Genomic DNA, 26,852 nt, shown 5'->3' on the forward strand with positions numbered 1-26,852 from the left:
TTTTCATTAATACAGCTTTGTGATACATTTTGAAATAATAAAGTGTTAATTCTCCTACTTTGTTCTTTCTTCACAAGATTGTATTGACTATTATGGAAAGCTTGCAATTACATACGGATTTTAGAGTAAATTTGTCAATTTCTATAAGGAAGTCATCTCCAGTTCTGCAGGGGACTGTATTGAATCTGTAGCTCAATTCAAGCTGTCTATTTCTTTTAACAACATTGTTTTCTGCTCCATGAACATGAAATATTTTCCATTGACTTAGAATGACGTTTATTTTGCCTGCTTTTTTCCTAGTTTTTAAAATAATATTTCATAGTTTTCCAGTATTTGTTTATACTCATATTGTTAAATTTATTCCTAAATATGTCATTTTTGATAAACAATTACCTTTATTTAACCCCTATTTTTTCATGTAGATTTGGATTGCTATGTATAGTTAGTATCTTTCTGCCTGAAGCTATCCTTTACTATATCTTGTTACTAAGTTTGTTGTCATCATATTTTCTTAGTTCTATTTTTTTTAATTTTAGGGAATGTCTTTAATACCTTTTCATTTTTGAAAGATAGCTTTGGTGGTTATAGAATTCATAGTTGACAGGTTTGTTTACTTGTTTTTGAGCATTATGAATATGCTGTCACACAACCAACTGGACTATACCATTTCTGCTGAGAAGTCAGTTATTAATCTTATTGAGGTTTCCTTGTAAGTAGTGATTCATGTTTCTTTCTGCTTTCAGGACTTTTTTTTGTCCTTGGCTTTCAGCATTTTTACTATAATGTGTCTGTTTGTGGGTCTCTTTGCATTTATGCTACTGAAAGTTCATTGAGCTTCCTAGATGCATAGATTGTTATTTCTCAACAAATTTAGAACATTTTAAATATACTATTTTTTCAAATATTAATTCTCCTTTATTTATTTCTGTTCTTCCTGATATTTCTATTACATATGTGTTCATGTATGTAATGATGTCCTATCATTACATGGGGCTCTATTTTTCCTTATTCTTTTTTCTATGATTTGGCACACATACTTCTATGGATATATCTTCAAATTTACTAATTTTTTTGCCAGTTCAAATCTTTTGAATTCCTTCAGTGAATTCTTCATTGCAGTTATTGCATTTTAGACTCCAGAATGTCTATTTTTTAGAAAATTTTATCTCTATTTATATTCATTATCTGATGTGACGTTGTCATCTTACATTTCTTTACCTCTTTAATTATGGTCTCCTTTACATTTTTGAATATATTTATAATAGCTATTTTGAAGTCTTTTTCTGTTTAATGTGGCATCCAATTCTTTTCATAAGCGTTTATTTTGCCTGCTTTTTTCCTAGTGTATGAATCATGTATTCCTGCTTCTCTGCATCTCATATATACACACTGGGTACTTTCTTCCCTCTAAGACCATATTACTATTATTTTCTTATTACAATAGCTGAGTGTATGAGTTTTAGCAGAAGCAAACTCTCCAACATAATATGAATATTGTTAAACCTCTGATGTTGTATGTTAGGCATACGCAGGTTTGTGTATATTCAGTCACCCAGTCACCTTGTGATGACCCTTGTTTTGAGCAGGACTCTCGTTTTCTCTCCCTCATCACATCTGACTGTTAAACTTCAGGAATTGTCAGCTGATTTCTCTATCATTTTCAGAAAGTAACCAAGTCATGCATTTTTCTTTTTTTGCGTGTAGCTTTTAAGTTCAAACTAATTTATTCAAGTTAGAGTTTTGAATTTTTAGATTGTTCTGAATACAGGTTTTTCCATTTATAGTATGTCCTTATGATTATTTCTAGAGGATTTAGTTTTTTAAAATATCAAGTTTTGGTGGGGCATAGTGGCTCATGTCTGTAATCCTAGAACTTTGAGAGGCCTAAGGGAGTAGACCACAAGGTCAGGAGTTCGAGACCAGCCTGGCCAATATGGTGAAACCCTGTCTCTACTAAAAATACAAAAATTATCCTGGCATGGTGGCAGGCACCTGTAATCCTAGCTACTCAGGAGGCAGGAGAATTGCTTGAACCCAGGAGGCAAAGGTTGCAGTGAGCCAAGATCGCACCATGCACTCTGTAGCCTGGGCAACAGAGCAAGACTCCATCTTCAAAATAAATAAATAAATAAATAAATAAATAAATAAATAAATAATAAAGAAGTAAAGTTTCTTTCTTTCATTTGTAGCAAGCTTCTTGGTCTGTCCTACTAGTAATCAATCACCCCTCCCATACAAGGTCTTAATTCTCCTGGAATTTAGATGAACTTTTAAGCTAAATTGGAACTCGTTCTGGTCATAAAAGTTGTACAAACTTGAAGTTAGTTCAACTACTATTGGATTGTTTTAGTAGAATTAAAAAAAAAAATCTCTATCCTTGTTAACAAAATATAAGTAGCAGTGGCCTGAACCTAAAGGAAATACTAAATGACCTTCAGAGCTAGGCTTCTATGACATTGGTAAAGAAAATTAGTAATGTTTATGCCATGTAAATAAAGAAATGGATTGAAACCAGAGAAAATCTTGCAATTTTCATTTCTATTTTTAATGTTGCTCAAAAGTCTTTTTCTATTGGATCAATACAATACTGTTGATTCTATATAGCATCCATGCTCAAGAGAAACAAAAAAAAAATGTTGGGCATACAAAGTGGGTATTCTATTAGCAGCTCTGAAAAATTCAAATCAGACTTTGCAAGGTCTGGAGCAGTCTACTTGTGTCGCATAAAAAAGTAAATGGTAATGAAAACAATCTTCTGTTTCTGCATGCTGGATGTGCTAGGGAACAAAAAAGAAAATGAAAAGAAAACAGTCTTTCAATAATATATTGAGAGCACATTTAAGATTAGTTTCAGAACTCAGGTGCAACTGGATGAAAATCTTGTCCAACTTTTTTTTTTAACTTTAAGTTCTAGGAAACATGCAGAATATGTAGATTTGTTACATAGGTATACATGGGCCACGGTGGTTTGCTGCACCTATCAATCCATCATCTAGGTTTTAAGCCTTGCATGCATTAAGTGTTTGCCCTGATGCTTTTGTTTCTCTTGCCCTCCACACCCTGACAGTTACCAGTCAAATTTAGCGTGTTCCTGATGCAGGACTTTTCTCGGTCACTGTGCCAGCTAGGGACCTCTGGCTGGCAACAGCCCAATACCACAGTTATTCCCTTCCCTGCATCCATGTGTTCTCACTGTTCAACTCCCACTTATGGGTGAGAACATGTGGTGTTTGGTTTCCTATTCCTGTGTTAGTTTGACGAGATTGATGACTTCCAGCTTCATCCAGGTCCCTGCAAAGGACATGATCTCATTCTTTTTTATGGCTGCATACTATTAATTAAATGGTGTATATGTCCCACATTTTCTTTAGCCTATCATTGATTTGTCCAACATTTTTAAATACAATAAAATATGAGCCAAAGGGAGTAAGAGTGGCAGGAGGCAGACAAATGCCTAAGCAGACAGGGGAGGTCCTTGGTGAGACACCACACTCAAGCCCAAGACAGGTTAAAGCCTAACTACAAGTTCCAGGTAAATCCGCTGACTGGACTGAGAACTTCTCTTCCTGTTTGCTCCACTTTTCTCTAATTGATTTCTACCCTTCACCTATTTTACATATACCTACCCCTTTTTAATTGTTTTTTTATCTAGTCGTGACTGCTCACCTTTAAGTGGTGCCTTTGTTTTAACATTTATTGAATACTCACTAACCAATTAGCATGCACTCTCATATGCTGAGCCCATAAAAGCCCCAGATTCATCCACATTGGGAGAGAAACCACCCAACTTTGGGTGGGGTAACAGCCCGTATCGCCTCTCCATTAAGAGCTGTTCCATTGCTCAAGAAAATTCTTCTGTCCTCACCCTTCAATTATCAGTGTATCTTTATTCTTCTTGGATGTTGGACAAGGACTAGGGAACTGCCAAACATAGGTATGAGCTACAACACAGGTAGGCTGGGGCATGCCTGGCCCAGCCACGAGCTGAGGGAGTGCACAGGCCAGGCATGGCTCAGGTTGGGTGAGTGGGTTGGCTGCCTTCTGAGGCAGGTAGCATGCCCGAGCAAGGCCTTTTTCTTAAATTTATTTTAGCAGCAAAGTTAGGGATTGAATAATTGGCATTATTGAATTTTCTCTATTTATATCAGCATTTTATTTTTCCTTTTGTTGCTAGGTTTAGTATTACATAAACAGGCAAATGTGAGTAGAAGCAATGGTATCCCATTAAAACATTTCATTCCCCACTTATGATTTTTTTTAATTGTATAAAGATTGTTACTATTTGCTTACATTGACAGGTAAATAGAAATGTTGTTTTATAGACCTATTTATATTACATTTTTCACCCAAATATCTTGAAAAATTTATATAATATACATTTTAAATTATTTAACTATTTCTAATGTGATATGGTTTGGCTGTGTCCCCACCCAAGTCACATTGTGAATTGACACATGTTGGGGGGACTGAGTGGGAGGTAACTGAATCATGGGGGCAAGTCTTTCCCAAGATGTTCTCATGGTAATAAGTCTCACGAGAGCTGATAGTTTTAAAAAGAGGACTTCCCCTGCACAAGCTCTCCCTCTTTATATGCAGCCATCCATCTAAGATGTGACTTGTTTCTCCTTGCCTTCTGCCATGATTATGAGGATTCCCATCTATGTAGAACTATAAGTCCAATAAAACTCTTTCTTTTGTAAATTGCCCAGTCTCAGGTATGTCTTTATCTGCAGTACAAAAATGGACTAATACATGATGAAATTAGCCTGAATTTTAAAAAATACTAGATTTTTAAACAAATTTGCAAACATGTCTTGATAGTGTTTGGGCACAGAAAATTATATCCCAGATGGTTGTACATGTGTGAAGTTATTTCTGAATCATCAGAACAGAGGCCTCAGAAATAACACCAAATACCTCCAACCACCTGATTTTCAAAAAACCTGACAAAAACAAGCAATGGGGAGAGGATTCCCTATTTAATAAATGGTGCTGAGAAAACAATCTAGACGTATACAGAAAACAGAAATTGGACCCCTTCCTTACACCTTATATAAAAATTAACTCAAGATGGATTAAAGACTTAAATGTAAAACCTAAAACCATAAAAGCCCTAGAAGAAAACCTAGGCAAGACCATTCAGGACACAGACATGGGCAAAGACTTCATGATGAAAACACCATAAGCAATGGCAACAAAAGCCAGAATTGACAAATAGGATCTAATTAAAGAGATCTGCACAGCAAAAGAAAGTATCACCAAAATGAACAGGCAACCTACAGAATGGGAGAACATTTTTCCAATCTATGCATCTGACAAAGTCTAATATCCAGAATCCACAAGTAACCTAAACAAATTTACGAGAAAAATATAACCCCATGAAAAAGTAGGTGAAGGCTATGAACAGACACTTCTCAAAAGAACACATTTATGCGGCCAACAAACATATAGAAAAAACCTCATCATCACTGTCATTAGAGATATGCAAATCAAAACCACAATGGGATACCATCTCATGCCAGTTAGAATGGTGATCATTAAAAAGTCTGGAAACGACAGATGCTGGAGAGGATGTGGGGAAATAGGAATGCTTTTACATTGTTGGTGGTAGTGTAAATTAGTTCAACCATTGTGGAGGACAGTGTGGTGATTCCTCAAGGATCTAGAACCAGAAATACCATTTGTCCCAGCAATCTCATTACTGGGTATATGCCCAAAGGATTAGAAATCATTCTGCTATGAAGACACATGCACACAAATGTTTGTTACAGCACTATTTACAATAGCAAAGACTTGGAAATAACCCAAATGCCCATCAATGATAGACTGGATAAAGAAAACATGACATATATGTATGTATGTGTGTGTGTATATATATATATACACACACACACACACACACACACCATGGGATACTATGCAACCATCAGAATGAGTTCATATCCTTTCCTTTGCAGGGACATGGATGAAACTAACACAGGAACAGAAAAGCAAACACCACATGTTCTCACTCATAAGTGTGAGTTGAACAATGAGAACACATGGGCACAGGGAGGGAACATCACACACCAGAGCCTGTTTCAGAGTGGGGGACAAGGGGAGGGAAAGCATTAAGACAAATACCTAATATATGTGGGGCTTAAAATCTAGATGATGGATTGATAGGTGCAGCAAATCACCATGACACATTTATACCTATGTAACAAACCTGTACTTCTCCACATATATCCTGGAAATTAAAGTAAAATTAAATATGTATATATGTATATATATATCCCAAAACATAGCACTTTGGCATGCTGCATGCTTCAAGTTAAAGAAAACTGAAGGTCCTCAGAAAGAAGCAAGTTCTCTCATCTAATCTTCCACTGTCTCTTTAATCCTCTTTCTTTCAGGATGCATTTTCATTTGCTTCTCTGATAAAGAAAAATTCCTTCATAAAAAATTACAATTGTCTTAAAATCCCTTCCTAGGAATATCATTAGATAACCAGGATTAATCTGAGAAAGAGAAGATACTGGGAGTTCTCACCGCAACCAGACTTTTTATGTATTCTTCTGAAGGCAGCTCTGAGAGATGACCTGGGAGGCTCTATTTGCACAATAATATAACCCTTATTCACGGCGAAGTTTCACCCCTCATCTTCCCCAGAGCTCAAAGAAACACTGTTCTAGGTAATCCTTGTGTGGGCTCATTCTTTTCTCCTGCAAATCATTTAGTCCTACAATCCCCATCTCCCTTTCCCCTATAAAGAAGGAAATATATATATATGCAGCTTGACCTCATAGGGTTACTCAGTAATCATTCCCCTGCAATTCTCCCATGTTTATGAACGTTAAATACATTGTGCATGTGTTTTCTTCTATGAATTTACCTTCTCTCAGTTTATTTTCAGTAAACCTTCAGAGGGTGAAGGAGAAGTTTTCCCTCTGATTCTATGGTAGAAATGAATATACGTTGTCATACTATAGCATGATGATGAAACTGAGTAGAAAGCATGAGGTGTTATTGCTGACACTAAAATCTGAGTTAGAACAATGGAAACCATCATGATATAGAGCATAACCCATGGGCTGCTGAGATTAAGAAACTCAGTAGCTCAAGATTATTTAGGAATTTGTCTTGCAGGCAATCTTAGGTTTGTTGAAATTATGTCATGTTGCTGTTTGGTTCCCCACCTAGAATTCAGTCTCTATTTTGTGACTAACTAAACAATGTAGCTAATATTGCCAAATATTCATTGATTCCTTACCACATGCTGTGTATTATAGAAAGAGCCCCATATAAATTATCTAACTTAATTTTCACAAGAGCAAATTAAGATACATGTTATTACACTCTTTTATGAATAGGGACATTTTGTGTCACAATGATTAAGTAGCTTGCTCAAGAGTACATGCTGGTAAGTCTGATTCTAAAGCCTGAGCTGTGAATAATTACCACTTCTCCTTTTTGGCTAAGCAGCATGTGGACATTTTCTAGGGACATTTGTATGAACATTTTGGTCATAAATCCTGAGATATCAGTAGGTATTTGAGTGTCAGAGGTTGTTGAACACCTGGGCAGGAGAATATCTGAATTTATATGCTGAAACTCATAGTAGCTGTACATATTTTATCCTAAATCAAAGGGTTTAGTAAATGTGACCCTGCGGTGGGCAGTTAGCCTGGCTCTGTCCTTCCCTCTGGTGTGGAGCAGGTGGTACTAGGAGATGCACAGTCTTCTTTTACCTGTGTCTCTTAACCTTTACCCCATCCCGCCACACTGCAATAAAAAGAAAGAAGATAGAAACCAAGAAAACAGTAGACCCAGTGATTCATCTATGTATCTCATTTTTCTAAGAAGGCCTTTTTCCTGTTCTTTTTTCTTGTTTTTGTCATGTACCTGCTGTCACTTAATGAACTAGTCTAATCAAGAGAGATTAATTAAAAAGCAATGGGGCTTAGAGAAGCAAGATGCATATTAAGCAGTTCACTTATAACTTTCCCTAATCTCCACTTCTTTCCCCCTGACCTACCTCTGCCTTTAAAATGTGCTGTAATACCCACAGTGCTACTCAGAACAGGGAGAAAAGAGAAAGGGTACATAAGTAAAAGAAGAGGAGGGAAAAATATATACAATATATCTGATATATAATATTATGTGTGTGTGTATATATATCTATATATATCTTTCATTCACTTAAATTCATCACATAGTAAAATCAAAGTCTGTAAAGCAACTTGATACAAATTGTAAGAAAGAACAGATAAATATATACCCAGAGTGAAGTAGTATTTAAATACACCTCTCTGGGAATTAACGTGTCAAACCAAAGTAACTACAAAGGGTATAGAAAATGTAAACTTTAGTGTTCAAGCCTGAAGCAGTGTGTGTGTGTATCAAATCTTAATACATAGAGAATATAAATTTTTAAACAAAACTTAGCAAGGACATGTATTGTTTTTGACAGTAGATTCTCAGTCAAAACATCAGAAATTAGAAAAGAACAAAGTAACACCTTCCATTACTGGAGAAAACAAATTGCAAAATAAAGAAATAAATAAACCTATAAACCAGAGTAGCAAGAGGACGGGTGTGTAGGGGGTAAGGGTGGTGGGTGAAGGTAGGTGGGTGGAGATGCGGTAAAGCTAGAATACAAAACAGCATTCCACATTTCATTTATGCCTTGAAAAAGAGCTTAAAGTATTAAGAATTTGTATGTCAAGTATATTGTGGAGATTTAAAGGTAATTCTATTAATCAAATAGCAACAGATAATATGATTTCTAAGCCATAATTAGGATAACGGCAAAATTTAAAAAAAATCAAATAAATAAGTTTTTAAAAACTCTTTATTCCAAAAGAAAACTGGACAAGAAAAAGAAAATTATGATAAAAGAAATTGTAAAATATCTATAGAAAGCCATCCAAGTACATACCTATTAACGTTTTGGTGAGACTTGTAAGTAAGACTAACTGGATTAATATTGTGTTTTGGCAGGAAAATGAAAGCAGTGATGTTCTGTTCTCACTGCATTTATTGATTGCATGGCAGAAGATTTGTTTGTTTGTTTCTTTGTTAGTCTGTGTCACAGTCTTGCTCTGTCGCCCAGTCTGGAGGCAGTGGCATTATCTTGGTTCACAGCAACTTCTGCCTCCTGGGTATAAGGGATTCTCCTGCCTCAGCCTCCCGAGTAGCTAGGACTACAGGTGCCCACCACCACACCCAGCTAATTTTTGTATTTTATTTTTAGTAGAGACAGGGTTTCACCATGTTGGCCAGTCTGGTCTTAAACTCCTGCCCTCACATGATCTGCCCGCCTCAGCCTCCCAAAGTGCTGGGATCACAGGCGTGAGCCACCATGCCTGACTGGCATAAGATTTTGATTTCTGTAATGCTAGTACTGGTGACCTTACCAATGTGCAAAGCAATGTCTGCCGGCTTCTCCAGTATAGTTTCCCCTCCGGTAATCAATAAACGTTTCGTGAGGAAATACTTTGATACTATGCAAATATTTTATTTTCCACATATTTCCATTTACTAATTTTAGTATTCACTTAACTGAATTAATTATTGCTCTTACAAATGTCAAATGGAAATTCTCTAATTCCATCATTCCTTCACATTCATTTGTCAGCATTCCACTATAAAAACTATCTCCTCTCTATTTCTTTATTTATATTAGATTGGACTCATAATTCACTACATTATTAAATAGGTTATATTTCATTACTTTTATTTTATGTTTTGATGATCTAATAATCCCAGATCTCGTCGCATTGGTAGAACCCTTTGAGCTGGCTCTTGGTTTTTTTTTTTTTTTTTTTTTTGGTCATGATCTATCATTTTTAGAGCACCTTCTTACTTCCAGTTAGAAGACATTATGGTATTATCTCGGACTTTCCCTGTCACAATCTAGGAATCAGCCAATTCTCCAAGGAGTACTGGCTCCTTATGGTGAGGAATGGTATTTATAAGCCAAGATATGGGCATGAGGATTGCTCTGTACTATTTGGGTGTTTTGGCCTTAGATCTTTTAATTAATAGAGCCAAGGAATATCTGCATGTGTACCTTTAATATCTTTCAACAATATTTTTTTCTATTTTTAATGTACAAGTTTGGAATAAATAAATTTAACTAAATATACTACTTTGGTTAAATTTATTCCTAAAGTATTTTATTATTTTGGATACTATGGTAAATACAATTGTTTTCTTAATTTCATTCTCAATGGTTCATAACAAGTGTGTGCAAAGATAGTTGGTTTTTGTACTCTCTGTATCCTGTAAACTCCTTGCTAAGCATATTATTCATTTTCATAGTTTTTAGTGTATTTCTCAGAATTTTCTGCATATAAGATCATGTCATCTGTGAATAAAGCTATTTTTGCAACTTCCTTTCCACTCTAGATATCTTGTATTACTTTTTCTTTCCTAATTGTCCTGCTAGAACCTCCAGTACAATGTTGAATAAAAGTGGTGAGAGAAGACACTCTTGTCTTGTTCTTGAAATTAAGAAGGGATCTACTTGTTTATTGTTAAGGTATATTGTTAAGTATGGGTTTTTAATAGATGCTCTTAATCAGTTTGGAAATTATCTTTTATTCCTAATTTGTTGACTAGTTTTTAAATCATGAAAGAATGTTGTCAAATGCTTTTTCTGCATCTTTGAAGTGATTTTTAAATTCGATCGATAAGCTGTATCACAGTAATTAAGACTCAGATATTAAACCAACATTGCATTGCTGAAACGAATCCCACTTGGTTATGGTATGTAATTCTTTTATTATGCTGTTAAATTAGTCAGGGTTTTTCAGAGAAGCACACCAATATGATAGAGAGAGACAGAGATTATGAAGAATTGGCTCATGCAATTACCATGTGGAGAAATCCTATGATCTTCTGTCTGCAAGATGAAGAACCAGGAAAGGTGATGTTATAATTCAGTCCAAGTCCAAGTCCAAAGACCTGAGAACAAGAGGACCTGATGATGTGTATGCCAGTCCAAGGGCAGAAGAAGATAAGATGAAATGTCCCACTTCCAGTGGTGAGGTAGGGGAAGAAAGGGGATACTCCTCTTCCTATGTCTTTTATTCTATGCAGGCCCTGAGCAAATTGGATGATACCCATCCCCACACACTAGGGAGGGCAGTTTACTTTTCTAAATGAGTACAGTAATCCAAATGCCAATTTCATCCTGAAAAACAAAACAAAACAAAACAAAACAAAAAACTCTCACAGACCTGCGCAGAAATATTTAACCAGACATTTGAACATCCCCTGCCCCAGTCAGGTTGACAAATAAAACTATCACGTTGTTGGATTAAGTTTGCTAGTGTTTTACTTGGAATTTTTACATCCTTATTTATTAGAGATTTTGGTCTATAGTTTTCTTTCTTATGATGTCTTTGTATTGTTTTAGTGTCAGAGAAATCCTGATATCAGAATGACTGAGGAAATGTATCTCTTCTATCTTTTGAAATAATGAGTGATTAATTCTTCTTTAAATGCTTGGTGAAATTCATCAGAGAAGCCATCTGGGCCCAGGCTTTTCTTAGTGGGCACTAATTTTGGCATACAATTATTTATGATTTTTAAATAATCCTTTCTATTTCTGTGAGGTCAGTATTAATGATCCTTCTTTCATTTGTGTTTCTAGAAATTTGATTATTCTCTGTTTTTGGTAAACCTAGGTAAAGTTTGAATTCTGTTGAAATTTTCAAATAAAGAGCTTTTAGTTTTTATTAATAATTTTTCTACTCTCTACTTGTCCTTTTATTTTCATTCATCTCAAGGTATTATCCTATTTCCCTTTGATTTCTTCTTTGACCTACTTGTTATTTAGGAGTGACTTGTTTAATTTCCACTTATTTTTGAGTTCTTCAGGTTTGCTTCTCTTCTTGATTTGTAATTTTACTTCCTTGTGGTCAGAGATCATACTTTTTAGTATGTTTTTATAGCCTTTAAAATGTATGGAGGTTTGTTTTATGGCTTAGTATGTGGTCTATCTTCAAAAATGTTCCAAATGCCCTTTAGAATATGTACTCTGCTGTTTTGGGGTATAGTTTTCTAGGTATGTCTGTTGGTTCCCGTTGGTTTATAGTGTTGGTCAAGTCTTATGTTTCCTTTTTGAACTTTTGCCTAATTGTTTCTGTACATTATTAAAATTGGGACATTAAAGTTTCCAGCTATTATTTTTAAATGGTCTAATTTTCTCTTTCACTGAGTTTTTGCTTCATGTATTTTTCCTTCCTGTTATTCGATGAATAGATATTTATTATTGTTGTATCTTCCTAATGGGTTGATTTTTGTATTACTATAAAATGTCCTCTCAATCTCTCATAACATGTTTTGTTTAAGGTCTAGCCCAATATTAGTACAGATAGTCCAGCTTTCTTGTGAATCCTATTTGCATGATAATATTTCTATCATTTCACTCTTAATTTAGCTTTATCTTTGAATCTAAAGTTTGTTTCCAGGTGCAGTGGTTCTTGCCTGTAATCCCAGCATTTTTGGAAGCTGAGGCAGCAGTAACAATTTAGCCCAGGAGTTGAAGGCTACAGTGAGCTATGATAGCATCACTGCACTCCAGCCTAGTGACAGACAGAGGAGAGACTCTTTCTCTTAAAAAAAAAAAAAAAAAAAAAGGGATAATGTTCCTTTTCTGTAGATAACATATAGACACATAGTTGGGTTATGCTCTTTGGTCCAGTTTTGCAATCTATGCTCTTCACTTAAATTTCTTAATCCATTCAATTTACTGACATTTTTATATAATTAGCTTTATGTCTTCATTTTGCATCTTGTTTTCTGTGTCTCAAGTATTTTTTATCATTCCTTTTGGAATGATATCATTGGATAAACATTCATTTGGAATGTTTATTACTGACTTTTTCATTTTAGCTTTTATTATTTCCTTACTTGTTGTTCTGAGGCTTGCCATATATATCTTATCAGAATGTTTCAGATTCTTACCAACTTAATTGCTTATGCCTCCATTCCCTTCCTCCCCTCATTGTGGTATTATTGGTGTACGTATTACATCCATAAATGTTACTAATACACTAATATTTGGTCATAATTTATATTTTATATAATTTTATGCTTTTAAAATTAACTTAAAAAGGAGTATAACTATATATCAATAGCTTTTGTTATAGTAACCATTTTACTTATCATTTTTCTTCATATGTTCCTATGGATTCAAATTGCAATCTGGAGTCCCTTCCTTAGCTCAATGCACTTTTCCTATATCCTAGCTCAAATAGCATAAATAACCTGTGTGATATTGTTAGCAAATATATTAAATTTCTACATGTTATTTGTTTAGTAGTATATTATTTGCCAATAGATTTATACAAGGCAGAATTGAGTAGTCAAAACAGAGACCATATGACTAGCAAAACCTAAAATATTTACTATCTATTCTTTTTTTGGAATTGGAGTCTAACTCTGTCACCCAGGCTGGAGTACAATGGTGTGATCTCAGCTCACTGCAACCTCTGCCTCCCAGGTTTAAGCAATTCTCCTGCCTCAGCCTCCTGAGTAGCTGGGACTACAGGCACACAATGCCACTCCAAGCTAATTTTTGTATTTTGGTAGAGATGGGATTTCACCATGTTGCCCGGGCTGGTCTTGAACTTCTGAGCTCAGGCAATCCACCCACCTCGGCCTCCCAGAGTGCTAGGATTACACCTGTGAGCCACCATGCCTGGCCTATTATAAAGTAAAAAAGTTTGCTAATGCTTGATCTAAGAGACGGAAGAAATTATTTAGTTATTGGTCTTTATAGTCTGAATTCAATATAACTTACAGGGTTCCTTGGAAAAATCACATTTCTTATCATTAGATAAGAGCTTTTGTTTTCTGAGACATTAGTGCTTCTCTTGTTATGCCTTCATTATTTTATTTGATTTTCACAGTAACCCCAAAAGATAGATATTTTCATGTGATTGCTTTTGCTAAGAGACAGCGAGTATAATGAATCATAGCATTTACTTTGAGGTCATACCATCTAAACTTAAACTCTGATTTTACTATCACCTTTGTAGCCATGGACAGGTACACTTACCTTCCCTGTGTTTTGGTTCCCTCATTTTTAAAATAGCACCTACTTCATAGGATCTGATAGGATCTGATGTGAGATTTTATAAGTTAGTATATATCATACACCAAAAACTGTACTTGGCTTAAAGAGCTATATAAATGTTTTAATTGTTTCAAAGATAGACTTGAATTCATAAAATTAGATTATTTGCTCCAGGTAATTAGACAGGAAATTGATATATTTGACATAGTAAATGAGTTCTGTGCTCAGGCTTGTGACAGTTATGATTTTTGCCTACCATGATATTTATTTACATTATCATATTCTATTGTTTAATGCTTAATTGGTGATGCCTGCCTTAAAAGTTTCCCATGTGAAAAGAATTTCTGATTAAATGGCATAGAATTTTGGAGAAGTTACCATCATTTGTTTCCGTGTTAGACTGATCTCCAAATTGTCTTCTGGGGAATCTTTTGACCCTGCCCATCCTTTGGCAAGTTAACTTGTGTTGAGGTAAAATAGCCACCTATTCATTTACAGATCGTGGCCAGGCTGTCATTTTTTTAATTGCACCTATCACACAGGTGACTATTATTGTGTCAATCTGCCTTTAACTAACTTACTATATATAATATCTGCATTTCAGGTTTATATACATATAATGTCAACTAAAATCCTTGCTCTTTATCCTTTATTGAAAGCTTTATGTTAACAGAGGGTTCCTGAGAAGCACTCAATCCATTTACTCCTATACATGTTTAAAATGTCTTATTAAATGACATCAGATCATTAGAGGGCTATGCATCTGGTTTACATTCTTATGTTTTCTTATGAAATCATTTAAAATATATTCCATTGTGAAACTGTGCAAATTACATTGATGTATATATAAATGATAGTTTCATAAATTTAGTCTTATATCTATTCTGAGGATTTGATTCAACACATGTATGAAATATTAGACATATGCTAGACATTATACTAAAATCGAAATATGCAAAAACAGGATGGTCTCATCTCTGAAGGACTCAGACTTAAAAGCACAGAGTAAACAAATGAGTGCAAAAAAGCTGTTATATCTGGCATGACAACATTGTATACTGGCAAAAGCAAGGTAAAATTAATCAAAGGTTCAGTTCTATCTGAATGGTCAGGAAGGTCTTTATGGCAAGGGATCAGGCATAGAGATGGTAAAAAAATAAAAAATAAAAAAAAAATTTGAAGGAATTGGATACAGAGGGGAAGGAGAAGCAGAATATTAGCTACAGGTGGTGCTATACTGAGGGAGGGGTCAAGTCTTCCATCTGTTTGTTCTGCTTTGTTTGTAACAGGTAATATTTGAATAGGCCTGAAACATGTTAGAAAGAAGCCATTGAAAAGAGAAATACCTGATGGAGTATTGCTTTATTTAAAGCTTCAGATCAAAAGCACAGAGAATAACATCATTGAAAATGTCAGGATAGGGAACTACAAGGTTTGATTCCTTCACAAAGTTAATTACTAAGCTTTTAAAAAATTGTCTGAATCAACTGTCACAGAACTCTAGAATATAGTCAAAATCTTACAACCACCACACAAATGCTTAATGAAGGAAAAAACTGCTACACCCAATAAGAGAGTCCTGTGCCATTTTAAATTCTTTGCTTGCCATCCTTCATGCCCCAGATGGGCAGTGCAATAAATATGGAAGCTCATACTCTTGGGGCAGTTTGCTAGTGCCCAAAGGAACAATACAGTCCTTATTCGCAAGTAATAATTTTAGTCTGTTTGGTGACTTCCTGAAAGACTGGCAAAAGGGGTTGCCTTTATTTAGTGTAACTCAGAGCATACAGGGGTTGAGCTTCCTGGGTGGCATTTGCTGAAAGTATCTAAAGGTTATAGTATTAACTGCAGCAGTCTCAGGCAAGGGAAAACTGTCTAGAAAAAAAATAGCCTCAAAAGTCTGGAAAGAAAGATGTTAAGAAAAGGGATATATGGGGGAATAAAGACTTCTTTTTTCTTTTTTGTGATGGAGTCTCCTGTCACCGAGGCTGGAGGGCAGTGGTGTGATCTCAGCTCACTGCAGCTTCCACCTCCTGGGTTCAAGCAATTTTCCTGCTTCAGCCTCCCGAGTAGCTAGGATGACAGGTGCACGCCACCATGCCCAGCTAATTTTTGTATTTTAATAGAGACAGGGTCTAGCCAGGATGGTCTCCATCTTCTGACCTTGTGATCCACCGCCTTAGGCCTTCAAAAGTGCTGGGATTATAGGCACATGGCACCTGGCCAATATTTTCTTTTTTAAAGAAAGACTGGTATTGCCGGGCGCGGTGGCTCAAGCCTGTAATCCCAGCACTTTGGGAGGCCGAGGCGGGTGGATCATGAGGTCGAGAGATCGAGACCATCCTGGTCAACATGGTGAAACCCCATCTCTACTAAAAGTGCAAAAAATTAGCTGGGCATGGTGGCACGTGCCTGTAATCCCAGCTACTCAGGAGGCTGAGGCAGGAGAATTGCCTGAGCCCAGGAGGCAGAGGTTGCGGTGAGCCGAGATCGCGCCATTGCACTCCAGCCTGGGTAACAAGGGCGAAACTCCATCTCAAAAAAAAAAAAAAAAAAAAAAAAAAAAAAAAAAAAAGAAAGACTGGTATTAAGAGGTAAGGGGGTTACATCTATGGAGGAGGCTTAAGAACAGCAGTGGAGAATTTGCTCTGAGTCAAGGTCACCTACTGAGAGGAGATAATAATCTCTACAGGTTTGAGGCAGGTTAAAGGAGCTCATTTGAATTAAATGGTGTTTAATATTCAGTTGACACTAAAGATCATGATTTGAGGTGGTGGAAGTCTGTGCCATTGTGATTTCCTCGGCCTCCTTCATCAACCATAAAGCAGGAGCAGAGAGGGAATGTTATCATATTGATCCAAAATTCTTGAACTCTTTATCAATAACATCTCTCAGTATTCTCTTCAATGGAATTTACTAGTCTCAGCAGTATTGGGAAAAGGTTCTTGTCCTAAAATATACATATATATGTACATTTTATATACACATATATGTATACATTTATACATATATGAGCTGTTTTATATACATATATAATGAATACATATATATTTTAATAAAATGAATACATATAAATACATATATCTGTATACAAAATGGCTTATATTGAAACTTTTCTCACCAGGCATTTCCGAGTCAGTCAATTTTGTGTTTTACTACTAACAACTACAAGGTATCATATGGTATACATTTCTATAGACAGATATTTTATTCTTAGTTTTACTTTGACCAGCTTTCTTATTATACCATTTCACAAAATGGTTATTCGGAAGAACTCAGTGCTGGGAATAGCTAGGTAATGAAAGGTCACATATTATACGCCCCTTCTTTGACAGTCACAAATTACCTTAATATGGTACATTATCTAGAGTGTTCTGGGGTGATAAATAATTTATTTTTAAAGCAAGCATCTCTCATACATATTTTGTTACTGCAAAACATGTTGCACAACAGTACTCAGTGAAATACCAGCTTGAAAAATTCTACCTGAAGTAATTTATTTTTTCTTGCATTTTACAGGTTTTCTTAAACTTCCTTTGAAACCTATGTCACTTGAGGAAGGGCAAGGACACCAGCTGGTATCTAGCTTGACAGAGGTTTCACCACTTGATCCTAATAGGTTTGTTCATATCCAAAAAGCAGTATACTTTCTTTTCAGCAGCACTTTTTTTTCCCCCTCAGTGCTTTGTAAGTAGTACTTTTCCAGTTTTATTTTTTTAATACAATTATGTAAATGAGGAAAAACAAATGACTTATAGGTTGAAGACTGATTGCCTAGAAAACACCAGCTGAAATTTATACAATAACAACAAAACCCAAAAACCAAAAGCGAATAAACACAGTAAAACAAACAAACAAAAAAATCTCTTTTAGGTCAGGTTCTCATAGAAAGAAAACTGAAACTTTATATAAATCGTTCTACTATAAGGACACATGCACATGAATGTTCATTGCAGCACTGTTTACAATAGCAAAGACCTGGAACCAACCCAAATGCCCATTGATGATACACTGGACAGGGAAAATGTGGCACATATACACCATGGAATATTATGCAACCGTCAAAAACGATGAGTTTGTGTCCTTTGTAGGGACATGGATGAACCTGGAAACCATTATTCTCAGCAAACTGACACAAGAGCAGAAAATCAAACACTGCATGTTCTCACTCATAGGCAGGTGTTGAACAATGAGAACACATGAACACAGGGAGGGGAGCACTACACACTGGGGTCTGTTGGGGGGAAATGGGGGAGGGATGGGGGTGTGGGGTGTTGGGGAGAGATAGCATGGGGAGAAATGCCAGATATAGGTGAAGGGGAGGAAGGCAGCAAATCACACTGCCATGTGTGTACCTATGCAACAATCTTGCATGTTCTTCACATGTACCCCAAAACCTAAAATGCAATTAAAAAAATAATAGAGAGATATAAAGTTACAAATATTCTTTCTAAAGGAAACCAGTTAGTAGTTGCTTGACAAGAAAAAAAGTCCTATTCCAGAATAAACACACAAACTTATAACATTGGATAAATAATTTAATACATTAGAAATAATAAGAAAGCTATGTTCAATCTCTAACTTGTATCAGCATCCATCTTAAAATACATCTCGGTGACTTTTCTATGTAAAAGATGGCTACCTTCTTGTTTTTAATAGTTACATATGATGATATTGGGGTGAAAAAACAGACTTAACCACATTTTTCTTAAAAAATTGGCATATTTTGATGAGTATATTTATAAGATAAATTCCCAGCAATAGATTTCCTATGTCAGAAAGTATGATCAGATATGTGCATAGGCAGCAAAAGAAAAAATAGACAAATGGGATTGCATCAAACTAGAAAATTTATGCATAGCAAAAGGAACAATCAGTAAAGTGAAAAGACAATCTACAAAATGGGAGAAGATATTTAGGAACCATACATTTAATATGTATGGTTAATAAGCAGTTAGTATCCAAAATACATAGGGAATTCAAACCACTCAAAAGCAAGAAAACAAACTGATTTAAAAATGGACAAAGAACCTGAAAATAAACTTCCCAAAAGAAAACATACACATGGCCCACAGGTATATGAAAAAAAAAATTCAATATAATCACCAGGCAAATGCAAATTAAGATCACAATGAGATGTCACCTCACAGCTGTTAGAATAGCTATTATCAAAAAGATAAGAGATAACAAGTGTTTCTGAGGATGTGGAGAAAAGGAAACCCTTAGAACAAAGTTGGCAAGAATGTAAATTAGAATAGAAACTATGAAAAACATTATGGAGTTTCATCAAAAAATTAAAAATAAAATGATTTTTAAAAATTTTAATTTAACTTCTAGGTATATATCCAAAGAAAATGAAATCTGAATGTGAACAACATATAGTATCTGGACTACCATGTCTATTACAGCATTATTTACAAAAAGCAAAATACAGAATCAACCTAAGTGTCTGTCAATGGATGAATGGATAATGAAATATGGTATTTATACACAATGGAATAGTATTAAGTGTGAAGAAATAAAGAAATTCTGTCATTTGTGATGAGATGATGTGGATGAACCCAGAGGACATGACGCTAAGTGAAGTAAACCAGACACAGAAAGACAAACACTGCATAATCTGTCTTATGTGGGGTAGAATCTAAAAAAAGTCATAGAAGCTGCAAGGTTCTCTGAACTGACTGCATCATGGACTATACCATAGTCAAGCTATGGTGACCCTGTGACCCCCACATGTACACCTCCAGATGGCCTCCCAGAGCCAGAATGTCTGGGATAACAAGAAAACTGCAAAAGAAGAATAGCTAGCTCTCCTGCAGTGCTTGATTAACTGACCTTGCGACATTCTGCCATTGTTCCTGCTTCAACTGATAAGCCAACCTTGTGGCATTGGAACCTGTAACAACCACCCCTATTTGAAAAAAACGCCCTGAACTGTAACTTTCTACTGCCTACCTCAACCAATAAAATCAGCTCCTATCCCAGCACTCCTGCTGACTTTCTTTTCAGCCTCAGCCCACTCACGCTAGGTGAATAAACAGCCTTGTTGCTCACACTTGGTCTCTTCATTCAGAGCATGCTTAACAGAAGCAGAGAATAGTAGAATGTTACCAAGGGCTGGTCGGGGCTTGAGAGGTGGACAAATGTTGGTCAAGGGAAGCAAAATTTCAGTTAGGTAGAAAGAATAATTCCAAAGATCTATTGTAGAGCATGGTGATAACAGTTAACAACTGTATTGTATACTATATTTGGAAATCAGTAAGAAAGTAGATTATTTTAAATGTTCTCACCACAATAAATGATAATGATGTGAGGTAATACATATTATAATTAGCTTCATTGAGCCATTGCACAATGTACACATATATTAAAACCTCATGTTCTACACGGTAAATATATACAAGTTTTATTGGTTTATTAAAAATAATGAAAGTAGATTGAAAATTGATTACAAAACAAAACCTGATGCAAAAAAATTAATCAGACATCTACATATGGTACTCTTAAAATGTTACACTCATTTATATACCAACAAAAATATATAAGAATGCCAATTCTTTTTATCATCACATTTTCAGGCAGGCATTAGGAAACCAGCAAGCATTCAGCAAAGATGTTGAAAGTGACAGGAAAGCAGGGCACAGGAGAACAGACTGATTAGGCAGGGCTGCTGATTCTCATGTAACAAAGTGAAAATTAACTAATTTGCATTGCAGCTTAAATGAATTCTGGTCAGTTCTACGTAACCTTCCCAGTATACTTATATTTCAGGAGAAAATTATTTTAACACGATGTTTTTGCTAATTTTGGGATTTTAGGTGGTATAGGAAGTTATTAAATAGAGCCAAAATTGTACAAACAGAGTCATCTGGATCTTTGATCCACAGGGTTTAAGGCTCTACTACATTCATCTCCCAGTAACTCCCTTCCTTGGTCTAATACTTTCCCCTGTTTTGCAAGGCAAGTATTTTCTAAAAAGGAAAAACTATCAGTGATTTATATTGTAGAGCACGTCAGTTGACCACTTTGTCTCCTAACAAATTTTGACAAATAGAAAAAGGAAGTTCCATTATGTGTTTGTGGGGGTGGGTAGGGGAGAATGGGGAGGTGCAGAAAAGAAAAAAGGGTCCTCTATTCATTTTTTTTTTTTTTACTGCTTCAAAAAAGAGACTGGATTAACCTTGGGTGAACATTTTGGGGAGCAGAAGGCATTATACAGCCAGGAGACAGTCTATGGGGGATCATAACTGCCTCAAGAACAAAGTTGAGGCAGTTGAGTTTCACAGAATGGATTATGAAAACCACTCAAAGAGAAGCACACCAGCTTTATGAATACATGAATGCTTCCAGAGCTCATACGACTGCCCAGTCTTTTTTCGTCTTTTTCTTCCTTCCTTTCTTCCTCTCTTCCCGTCTGTTAATTAGTTAAATCCTATCTGCACAATAACACATTTCCCAGAGCAGAAGGCCAGAAACAGGCCCTCTAACTCCCCTGCTCCGAGTTTCTAAGGGTGCAAGTGTGTCCCTCTACGTGCTTTCTGCTCTACTGATTTCCACTTCAAATCCTCTTTCCACATCCCAACTATAATGTGCATATAGTGGTTCAAAATCCTCAAATGACTTCCATTTTTTCTCTTCTTGACTTCTGGGAAATGGTTCTTCTCTTATTTAATTTATGAGATTCTAGTGTGCCATTTCATATACCTACACAATTCTACTTCCTTAGCTCAACTTTATTTATGTAAAAGGGGCATATGAATTGAGGTTGGCCAAGCAGAGTTCTTCTCTGAGACTTTTTCAGACTGGACTACTAAGGACATACTTGCATAGAAGCAATGGGAGGGTCCAAAACACTGAAGACTGAACATTTCACCTGATTCATTCAAGTAAAGACTTCGTGTCAAAGACATTAAGTCTTTACTTGAACTTAGTTTTTTCTCCTGCCATTTTCCCATGGAGATTAGGGATCTAACTGGACAGGTCAAATCAATATGATAGAAATAAATAGGTCATACCTGCACCGAACATTGGCGCATAGTCAAACTTGTAGCCCATAGCAGCATCACGTAATCTAATAATTCTGACTCATGGTGATACAGACATTCTAAATTCTCAGAAGTGGCATTGCAAAAGTTCATTAAAAATATAGGCATAAACAAGCTAGATGTTCTTCTTCAGCAAAATTTCAAGTGGCCATAAATACCTGTGAAAATGAAGGGAAAGAAAAAAACAAACAACTACCATAAAGTAAACTTTAGGACATTCACCTTTGAGGGATGATTTTGATTCTGAGTAGAAGGCTATTTTGGAGTTTAAAGTTTGGATTTTGTTTTTTTTTTCTCCCTGAATTTGTAGTCTTTTAAGATAGTTTAAGATTTAAGTCTTAGAAAATGCTTCCCAAGGTCACAATCTATCTTTGAGGGGGCATCGTCCATGAAGCCATAAGTTTAGGGAACAAAATAAAAATCTGTTTGTCTCAAGAAAAATATAATAGGTAGATACTCTTGGATGAACTTGATTCATGGCAACTGAAGGCTTGAGCTGTGACTCTTTATTTCATAAATCATTAAATCTATGACATGATTGGTACTAATGATGAAATTCTTCTAAGTTATAACAGATTTGAATTTTGGCTTTTCAGGACAAGGATTACAGAAATAGCATCTTTTCCACGTAGTTTTGTAATACCTGTGATATATTGAAGTCAAAATCATTGACTGCTTAGAATCTGATAGATGAAATTATTGAAAAACACTGAAAATGAACTTTGGAAGTCATATCATCTGTAGTGTTTCCAAAATTGAGTTTTTTGCTCATATTTTCATTGATGAATATGTTCATTTACTTAACTCAGATTCGTTGAACTCCAAATACATGTAAACAGTGTGCTAGACCCAGCACCAGCATGCTGGCCATCATTCTGATGGTCCTTGGTCCAGAACTCTGTCCTCTCTCTTTTCTTCACGTGGTTCTCAATGGTGCATTTGAATCCACCTCGGTCAATCAAGCTCCAAACAACAAGAAACCAAAAGATGTACTCTCGGCCGGGCGCAGTGGCTCACTCCTGTAATCCCAGCACTTTGGGAGGCCGAGGCGGATGAATCACGAGGTCAAGAGATCGAGACCATCCTGGTCAACATGGTGAAACCCCGTCTCTACTAAAAATACAAAAAATTAGCTGGGCATGGTGGCGCGTGCCTGTAATCCCAGCTACTCAGGAGGCTGAGGCAGGAGACTTGCCTGAACCCAGGAGGCAGAGGTTGCGGTCAGCCGAGATCACGCCATTACACTCCAGCCTGGGTAACAAGAGCGAAACTCCGTCTCAAAAAAAACTCTCTCCTTATTTACATTATATTTTAGAGGGGCTGAAATGTTTATTCTCTTGAAATAAAGGAAAAACAAAACAAAACAATGGAGGGACAGATGATTCTATATAATGCAGGATTGATTTCTTTATATGGCACCAGACACAAAATATTCTGCTTGAAAGATACTCTCATTTTTAATTTATAACTTTTCTAATTCTTTGTCATTGACTGATTTCATGAATAAGATATTTGACAAAATTAATGGAAATAAAACTCTTTATGAGTAACCACAGATTTTCTTTGTTTACATGTTATTCTCAGGTTCTTTATTCTTTCCACATTACAGCACATGAGTGTGATTAATCTTCTTATATACATTTAAGTCCGATGTGTTTTTTTTTCCAAATTATAAGTAACTTAAATACCATAGAGAATTTGTGAAGAAGATTAATTGCTTTTCACTTCAAAAGCATTGTTCCAGCATTTCATACCTGTGGTATTAACATAGGAGGAAATTATTTGATTTCCTTGTTTTTGCTCTGTTTATGATATGTCTAATTATTCACTCAGCTTATCAATCATACATTCACTGCTCTTAAATTTCTGCTTGTGTGCTCTGAACAAGTAAAATATGAGAATAAAATAATATATCAGCTAAGCTCAATGCACAAAGAACTAATCCAGAAAGATTCTACCTATTATCATAAAATGTCTTACGTTATTAAGGTTAAATTCTCAGCTGATGCATACCAAGTTATAATCCTTTCTGGATACAAATGTAACTCCCTAAAGGAAGGATACAAAAGTGATAATCATACTGTTTCTTCATTTTGTAAAATTCAAATTCATGCAAAAAGCATAATAGTGGAAAGAAATTCAGACAATTATATAGCCTAAGCAAATAGGGAAGCTTGCATTTCCGAAAGTAGGAAGGAGGTTTTTAAATGTTAGTTATTAGCAGTGTAATATATATGACACACTTTATCTGGAAGACAACAGTCAGCTTTTGAGTGTTAAATTAGATTGACTCTAAGCAATTACTGTATGCTAGACATTATGGGAAGATGAAAACAGTGTTTTTTCCCTAGGTCTGTATTTCCACAGTATCCCTAGTCTGGCCACAACTTCATTCTAGTCACTGTCCCTTCCCAGGCTAAGGTTCCCGGTTTGTGAATTCTTCAACTTGCCCTCTGCACCCTGATCCCCCTAATAAAATATGCAGGTCCATATGTCATTCTGTCAGAGTTATTTTATTGTTATGTTATACTGACGAATTCAAATACCATAACTAGTTTACATTTTATTGCTAATATGCCACCCTTTGTAGTCAGTGGATAGGAGTTTAAGGTCATAAAAGGGGCAAAGGTGGTGGCTCACGCCTGTAATCCCAGCACTTTGGGATCAGGCGGATCACCTGAGGTCAGGAGTTTGAGACCAGCCTGACCAACATGGAGAAACCCCGTCTCTACTTAAAATACAAAATTAGCCAGGCATGGGTGGCTCATGCCTGTAATCCCAGCTACTCATGAGGCTGAGGCAGGAGAATCGCTTGAATTCGGGAGGCGGAGGTTGTGGTCAGCCGAGATCCCACCATTGCCCTCCAGCCTGAGCAACAAGAGCAAAATTCCTTCTCAAAAAAAAAAAATAAATAAAAAGTTGGGGTGGAGGGAACAAAGTCAGAAAAAGTTTTTCCTATGAGAACATAAACAAACAAACAACCACAAAGCAAAGATAAGCAAGTCCTAAAACAACATTTCTGACTAGGGAGTATTTTCATCTTAAGAGAGAACTTAAATAACTTCTTAATTTCAAACCAAGACTTAATATAATGGCTAGAATTCAGGCAACCCTGTTGGTTAAATGTAGAATACTCATCAGAAGGAGTAGATACAGTGTTCCATGTTTTTAGGTAACTGTATTTCATCTTTTGTTAAAACTCCTTCAAGTTTCACTTAGCAGCCTAGTCTCTCAATGAATTTCTAAAGTTGGCTATCAGATTCAATGCAATACCACGGTTGCTAAAGCAAATCAGTAATCCCACACTCAACCCATTCATTGCCTGTTTTTTTTCTAATTGTTTTCTTCTAAACAAGGCCAGAACCAAGAAACTTAGCCTCCCTGTGAAAGCCACATGCATCACTCCACTTACAGATTCATAACCCTGGTCAGGATATTTTCCTATCATTTCTACTAGGAAGACGGAGCAGAAGGTCTGGGAAAATAGGGCACCAGCTATGGGGTGTGATCCATGATCCTGGTAGCAAGATGAAAATAAAGTCTTGGGACCTCAACTTTCTCATCTATCTCTTAGAAGTACAGGCAGTCCCGAGACACCCTTGGACCCCATCCAGCATGGCAGCTGTGACTCTCAAAGTTGCCGATTGATGTTGGCAATGAAATTCTCAACATGATATCTTTCTGCCATATGTTCTGGGAGTGCCCAGGGCATCAGGCTTCCAATGACAATGTAATTTAATGGCTTAAGAGTATCTTAACCATATTTTCTTCCAGAATCTTCATTTTGGGAGATAGGCACTGTGTGAAATCTGCTTCTGGATACTAGCCATTCATTTATGCAAACTATTAATTACCTGGTCTGTCCTATAGCCCCTCTGGGACTCTGGTCCTACTGAGTTATTTCATTTCCTTAGACTCTCTGGCTGAGAGAATTAACTGCCTTTGTGGAAACATCCTAACAGTGATGGTGAAAGAGAAGACTCTTTGAAAGTTTCATCTGCCTCTGTTCAACCTTAAGACAACTTTATTTTTCTCAACTTACAATATTATAGCTTATAATGCCCTGACCTTTCTTGAATTTAACTGTTTTTCTTCACATCATTTTTTCACATTAAGGCTGAAGCCCAGTGGTTGCCAGAGGTGGGGGTTGGGGGGAGCAGAAAGAGAGAGTACTTCTTTTTCCTCATTTTGCCACAAATGTGAATTTTAAATTGACTCTGTGTCTCTTAAACTTTCTCTGTCTCTTATGTTCTTAGGCCACTTACAAAATTGTTATTGCTAGAAATACTGAAGTTGTCTTCTAATTTTTCTTATCTGTGACAACTAATTTGACATAAAGTTTTAGGAATTCTACCCACAAAACAGCTATTAAATTTGACCTCTTTTACCAATTCCTACCACCACTGCTTTAGTTCAGTTATTCAGCATGTCTCCCCTAGCCACATTGGGTAGCTTTATACCAATGGCCTTTTCTTTGAAATACCTCCTGATATATTTCCCAAGCTGTTGACACAGTTATTTTCTCCAAGCTAATAATGTTCATATTATTTTCCCCTTTAGACACCCTAATGATTACTTCTAGTACTAGAAGAAGAGAACGCTGACCCCTTCCCAGGGCATAAAGGACACCACCCTAGAGGAGAACAATGTCTTCTGAACACTCTTACCCATTGCACTTCATTCACCTTGGACTCACCATCATTTTCCAGATAAGCCACATGTTTTGTTATCTTTGT

General features: G+C 36.0%; 1 long non-coding RNA gene across 1 annotated transcript in view; it reads right to left on the minus strand.

Annotated features, from left to right (window-relative positions):
• Positions 1–26,852, minus strand: part of LOC141580621 (uncharacterized) — a 97,612-nt gene that overhangs the window by 3,790 nt on the left and 66,970 nt on the right. Inside the window, exon 3 of the long non-coding RNA XR_012512895.1 lies at positions 10,861–10,950. This is a non-coding gene — a long non-coding RNA (uncharacterized LOC141580621). The remainder of the gene's footprint in view (positions 1–10,860; positions 10,951–26,852) is intronic.

This window comes from Saimiri boliviensis, chromosome 1, assembly GCF_048565385.1.
Source record: "Saimiri boliviensis isolate mSaiBol1 chromosome 1, mSaiBol1.pri, whole genome shotgun sequence".
Taxonomy (NCBI): domain Eukaryota; kingdom Metazoa; phylum Chordata; class Mammalia; order Primates; family Cebidae; genus Saimiri; species Saimiri boliviensis.